Source organism: Micropterus dolomieu, linkage group LG13, assembly GCF_021292245.1.
Source record: "Micropterus dolomieu isolate WLL.071019.BEF.003 ecotype Adirondacks linkage group LG13, ASM2129224v1, whole genome shotgun sequence".
In the NCBI taxonomy this organism is placed as follows: Eukaryota; Metazoa; Chordata; class Actinopteri; order Centrarchiformes; family Centrarchidae; genus Micropterus; species Micropterus dolomieu.
Genome location: NC_060162.1, coordinates 25125175 through 25131518, shown reverse-complemented (window position 1 = coordinate 25131518; position 6344 = coordinate 25125175). Strand labels below are relative to the sequence as shown.

General features: G+C 38.8%; 1 protein-coding gene across 1 annotated transcript in view; it reads left to right on the top strand.

Annotated features, from left to right (window-relative positions):
- Positions 1-271, top strand: part of LOC123982398 (proline-rich protein 36) — a 6080-nt gene extending 5809 nt beyond the window's left edge. The window contains exon 4 of the mRNA XM_046067908.1: positions 221-271. The gene's annotated coding sequence lies outside the window, so the exon portion shown is untranslated. The remainder of the gene's footprint in view (positions 1-220) is intronic.
- Positions 272-6344: the final 6073 nt, after the last annotated feature.

The window sequence follows — 6344 nt, the reverse complement described above, 5'->3', positions numbered from 1 at the left end:
TTTACTTTTGTCCATTTGTATATAAATTCTGGTCAAGTGTCCAAGTTTGGTTAAAGACGGCTAGGATAGAACTTACCATAACACCACAAACTATGGTACTTGGTCATTTTACAGATAGTGTTCTTTTGTTAAATACCATTTTATTAATAGGGAAAATGTTTATTTTTAAAACAAAAACATCATCAAGCTTGTGTTTAGATCACTTTAAGAATGTCATAAGGTCTCATCTTCTTTTGGAAAAGATAATAGCAGAAAGCAAAAATAAATTGGATGAATATAATAATAAATGGAATAATATTCTATGTGTATTATAATTAATTATATGAAATCTTGTATTTTTTTCCCCTATCTTTCTCATATTTATTCTTCTGTCGTAATATATTTTGTAAAAGTGTTAAAACCTTTTTTTTTTTTTTTTTTTTTTTTTTTTTTTTCTCATGTATGTTCTGGGGTATGAATGTGAGCATAAATGTATAAGCATGTAGAGTTTCTGTAGATTTTGGTCTGTAAATTATATTTCTTATTAAATAAATAAAAATAAATAAAATAAAATAAAAGACAAGAATTTTAAATTGTCTGTTTGTCTCTACAACTGTCAAAATCACAGTACCACTATGACCGAAGATATAAGACTTACTAAGACTTTTACAGATGAGCGCAGATTGGTCATTGTCTAAAGTAGCTTTGTTGACACACAGGTACTATTTGTCTGTTGTTATGATAACCTTTGCATCCACATTGGCTCCAACAAGCTGTTAAGATAAATTTTCTTTCAATATTTAACCATGTTTTCCCAACAGGCCTCTCATTTATAATTCAACAACTGCTTGTAAATTTATGAGGGAAGCTGTTTTAGTCGATGGTGGTTTGTTGCATGCCGGGGTGAAAACCGAGACTTTGCGTGACATGCCTCTTTAGTCTTTTCTGTATATAAGTCTGCTCGTGAGGCTGCTGTCTCCATACTAAAAGCCAGTTAATTCAATCTGTGCATGTGCTGCAGCGTTGTCTCTTAATTGGTTGTAAGCTGAGCAGGAAGGACATTTGTAACAATACTGCTGCGGTAATTAAATAAAATGAGGGAATGTCATGCAAGGATGAATATGAATGTGTTTGTATTCTGAATCTTTAGTAATATTAATTGAAGGTTTTCATCTCAAAATGTTATTTAGCCATTATGAAATTCTAAAAGAAATGCTTCATACAGCAGTAAAATATACATGATGCCATCATCATCGTATTGGTTCCTACAGACTACGGTCCTAAAAACTAAATGTCAAATCGATTTTGTGTCTCCTTAACATCATTAAGACTAGGTTGGTGTTACATTTGTTAAATGTATAGTATATGCATGTATAGTAGAACTTAAAGCAACATTATGTAGAATTTTTATCTTAAAACAACAGCTTGAAAATAATTTAAAAAGTGTCTCTGCCATTACCACTCGGGGCTACTCCAACTACTACGTTATGTAACACTGATCACATAGCAGAATCCCGGACAGGATGTTTATGGCATAATGGTAATAATAATTCTAAGTATCCTCAGTATGTAGTGTTTCCTTTAAGATTTTTTTCAGATGGTGCTCCCAATCCACAGTGGTGTCGCTGAAAGATTCTACAGCATTCCGCCGACCTGTCTTCACTTTGGTGTCAAATTAAAAGCATTTGCAGAGTCGTGTAATTACAACCTCATGACATTTCGTAAAAATTTGAAGCAGCGGTGGCGATAATTTTGCAGTAGCGGAAAACCCTGGTATCATGGCAGAGGCTGCAAAGAGACTGAAGAAGACACTGGAGGAAGTGAGGAAGAGAACAAGACAGTGATGAGCAAGCAACAAGTAAATATAGGACAGGATTTCTTTCTGTTGGACTATTAATGACGTATTAATTGGCTTGCTGTGTCTTGTGTTGTTGTGCTTGCTTGATGTTTGCCTGTGTTGGCAAAGTTGCTGTCTAGCTTTGTTGGCTAATGGCAGAGGCAAAGAGAAGAGGACGTTGCCGGAGGCAGCCAAGAGATTGGCCAAGCAAGAGGCTCCTGGACGTCAGTAAGAGCTTTGTGACATAAAAGGCTGCGAGACAGATGCCGAGCTGGCATTCTGTCTATGCACACATTAGGACTAATAAGTAATATTGTTATGTCTTGTGTTGTTGCACTTGCCTGATGTTTGTATGTGTTAGCAAAGTTGTCGCCTTGCAAGTTTTTGATCATAATGTAATCATAACAAATGCACGTGTACAGCTGTCTTTATTTAAACAGCAGTGAATTATACGGTAGGGGCACCAAATTACATGATTTCTTTCATCCATGTCTTAATCCTCCATTTTACATGTGAAGCGCCTCAGAATTGGTTTTTAACTCACTCATTCTACACCTAACCTGCATTTTTTGTTACATTTGTTGAAATTCTTTTTTACATCCCAACAGCAATCAATAAATCAAATCCTCTGATAACAATTATGAAAAAAATCCAGTATCTGTGGCAGGACTGTAATAAGCACAGCATTCGGCGTGAAGGAAATGATTGGTTGGTCTTTCTGCACGCACTCTGCCTGTGCACTCATTGCTCATGAAAATGAGTTTGGGCGGAGTGGCTTTGGAGGGAGGCTTGAAGGTATTTTGGTTACTTTCTTTTTAGGTGTAGATATGTCACCTCCTATAGGTGAAACAAAGGAACAGCTGCTCTTGCACCCCTTGCAGGCAATGAGTTTTACAGCCACATTTTTTCTTAACTCTTTCAGCTGTTACCTGAAACAAAATATTAACTGACAAAGACCTCTTGAAGCCCAGTGAATTAGGACTTTATGTCAGGTACAAAGGCGGAGTTAGCACAAAATTGTTAGAGAACCACAAAACTTTGTATCGAGGTGGACAAAATGGATGGATGGGTAAATCAGGTGTGTGACTTAAGGAGAACACTGTCACAATTGTGCAAGCAGACCTAAAAGCAGATACCACATATTGAGTTAGTGCAGTTCAGTGATTTTATTAAACACAGAAAGATACAAAATCTTTCAGAAAGATACAAAATCTTTCAGGATCAAATCCAGGAAAAGCTGTCCAAATAGGACAACAAATCCAACAGGGAGCAGGAAAGAATCAAAAATGCAAGGAATGGGCAAAGTCCAGGGGGAAAAAGGATATCTCAAAAAATACCAGGAGAAATTAATTAGAGTAGCTGATTAGGGAATGAGATAAGAAGGTAGGCAGGGAAGGCCAGGCAACTGCAGAGCAGATAAGGGAAGTGGGAACATGAGTGAAGATGGGTCAGGCAGTTGGCGATGAATGGGCCAGAGGAAACGGAACAGCTAGAGAGGAAGGACAGGGCGACAAGACAGCTACTGTTTCTACCAACAGTCAATGTTGGTTTCTTTTAGGCATGACCAATCTTTAACCAAGTTTTTTTCCTTAACATAAACCAAAATGTTTTTCTTTTAACCATGACAACCAATATTCTTAAAATCAACCAAGTATGTTTTCAAATTCAATCTAATCTTTTCCATCCTAACCAAGTTCTATCTGTGCCTAAACCTAACAAAACCTTAACCACAGAGGTGAAAATTATAAAAATAAATGTGAAAATCATGATGCTGTCCTGTTAATCAGGGTGTCAGATCAAGAAACACTTGTATGAGTTCTTTTTGAAGGGAATAACAAACAATTTTTTTTGCCTGTATGTGTGAAGCGGTTGTAATCTCACATACAAAAACACTCGCCAGGTTTTTCTGTATGCTTATTCCTATGTGAAGAATCTGGGTCAGGTTTTCCCGAAATCCATTGGCTGTTACATGCATGTGCGCTCCCGAACCTCTCGCCTGCTGCATCGGAAATATACAGACAGCAACAACAACGCAGCTAACAGCATGGAGTCCACTAAGATCATAAAAAGACCGGCTCCCAGCAGAAAGTCCACGTAAGGATAAAAACCAAGAACACAATTTTATGTGCTGGAGCCCTTCAGGCCAAACAAGAATCTGTTAGGATTTTGATGTCCTGTTTCAGTCTTGCTTTGGCCTTTTGATGTTGTGATTTTGGTTTTCTGGTTTGGGGTCTGTGATCTGTGGCCTGTACTGCGAAGCGAGGTAACTGGCTCATCCAGGTAACTTCACGAGTGACTTCGTTGGGTGTAACTTCCCGATTAACCTGTTCTAAGAAAGGTGGATAGGTGTTACCCGAGGTCTGTTGCCATGGCAATTTATGCTGCATTTCTAAACTGCTCTGAGTTGGTTATGTTCTTGGTTAACACGAGGCCCTGTATATGTGGACCACACACCACATCAGTACTGTGTTAATGATGAGAAGTAGGCTATTAGTACATACCACTTGATAAAATATTTTTAGATTTCATCCTGACTTGTTCCACTGTGGTTGCAGCTGAAATGAAGTTATTTTTAACATAACAGCATTACGTTCAAACAGCGAGCCCTGCAGCCTCTCTGACTTTAGGGTGGAGATTTGAATTAATTAACGGGACAGTTTCTTAGATGTGGCCCATCTGTAGGCTATAACTAAATTATCCTAAGTGTTTTCACATATAATAAAATATACAACATAAAATACGGAGCCAGGGCGGGGGTTAATAAAACCGAGAAAACAAATCCTAGATGAAAGTGTCAAATTTACAAGGACAAAAACCGGAAATTCCCTGAAATTAAAGTCACAAAAAATCTAAATCACTCCATGGCAACATTTCTAAGGTGTGAGAATATAGTGATTGTGGGCAGAACTCACCTATTTCCACACTGCTAAATGTGATTGTGAAGCAGTTGTACCTTTACATCTTAATCATATACACATAATAGAGAAATTAGCCTACAATAAGAAAACTGTGAAGATAATTACAAATGTACTTAATGCGATGCCAACAAGCCTCCCTGGCTTTGTCGGCCAGTCCTTAAACTCCTGATATCCTGATCCCGACACAACGTGCGTTCGTCTGGGGAAAATACAAAGCATGCGGCATTACAAAAACACTCTTCCTGCACGGCCGCACACACCCTTTTTATGCGAACGCGCATCAACTTCCAATTAAGTTAACACCGACTCAACTAACCAACATCTTATTCACCTTCGTAGTACCCTTTAACATCAATGTAGGCAGTCAAGAGTTTGTCAACCCTGAGTTTGCCTGATAAACCCGAGTTACCTCTGAACCTTGCTCCTCCCTCTACCTACCTACTTCCACTTCATTTGCGAGTGCATGCGGAGGGTCCACCACATTGAGTGCCATCCGAAACCAACAAGGGCGGACTGGTAGTGGGTTGTTAAACCCTCCATTGCTTTTTGAAGGTGTGTAACACCCTTTGCTGCACGATGGGGGACCTTTCTTTCAATTGCGAGTTCCGTGTTACTTTGCTGATTAACATGTAGGATGTTTAAATTCCGAAACTACACTAACATTTCACATCACCATTCACAGGTTAACAACGCAGCCCAAATGTTATATTTTGTTTAATAAAAAAATGCTCGTCTGATAGACAATACAACTGTTGTTTTTACTGAATCGTATTCATCTCATACGAAAATAATAGCGTACATTAAACGATCACGTAACAAGCAACAAAGGCATTAAAGAAAAATAGTTAAGTATTTATACATTTTAACTGATTTAAATGTATTATAGCAGTGAGTGCAGCGGTAACGTCAGTTCATATTTATGCAGGGGAGAGGGTAGTTCGTCCAAAGGTTGGCTGCTGTATTTATACACTACGCAGGTTAGGGAGCTTGATTTGGTTTTGAGGGTGAATCCAACCAGAGTTCACTCCGTGATGGAGTGGAAGTGGCGAGGATCTAGTTCCTGAGAGGCCCTCTGAGTAGGTTGAACTCTCTTCGTAGTATAGACCACAGACCACAGCAGGGACGTGCACAGGGGGGTTGCTCTGGTTGCCCGGGCAACTGCCCGTTTGCCTTTCCTGACTCAAGTTGCCCTTCCGACTCGCCCTTCCGAGAAAAAAAAATAAAATAAAAAAATAATCGCGATCGCAAAGCCTCATTCACTTCCATTCGGGCACCGAAAGTGAAAGTCAGTAGGGGAAGGGCAAACTCTGTTTAAGTGGCTGCACTGCTGCAGCGCTGCCTGCACGTCAGTCGATTCTGTTCCCTACCGGAATTCCTGTTTCCTTCCTTTATGCAATCATACTACAACAAATCATGCGTAGTTTTGCCCAGTTACCATACGTGATACGTACCAACAGAAGTGAATACGAGCTAGAAGCGCAACTGAATGTACGGGAAGCCAAAAGGTTAAAAAAGGATTGTATTTTTTTCCGAAATCTAAGCGTTTTTTTATTTAATATTTTATTAGAAGCGAGTTTTCCCCATCTGTCAATTCAATCTAGATTATTTAT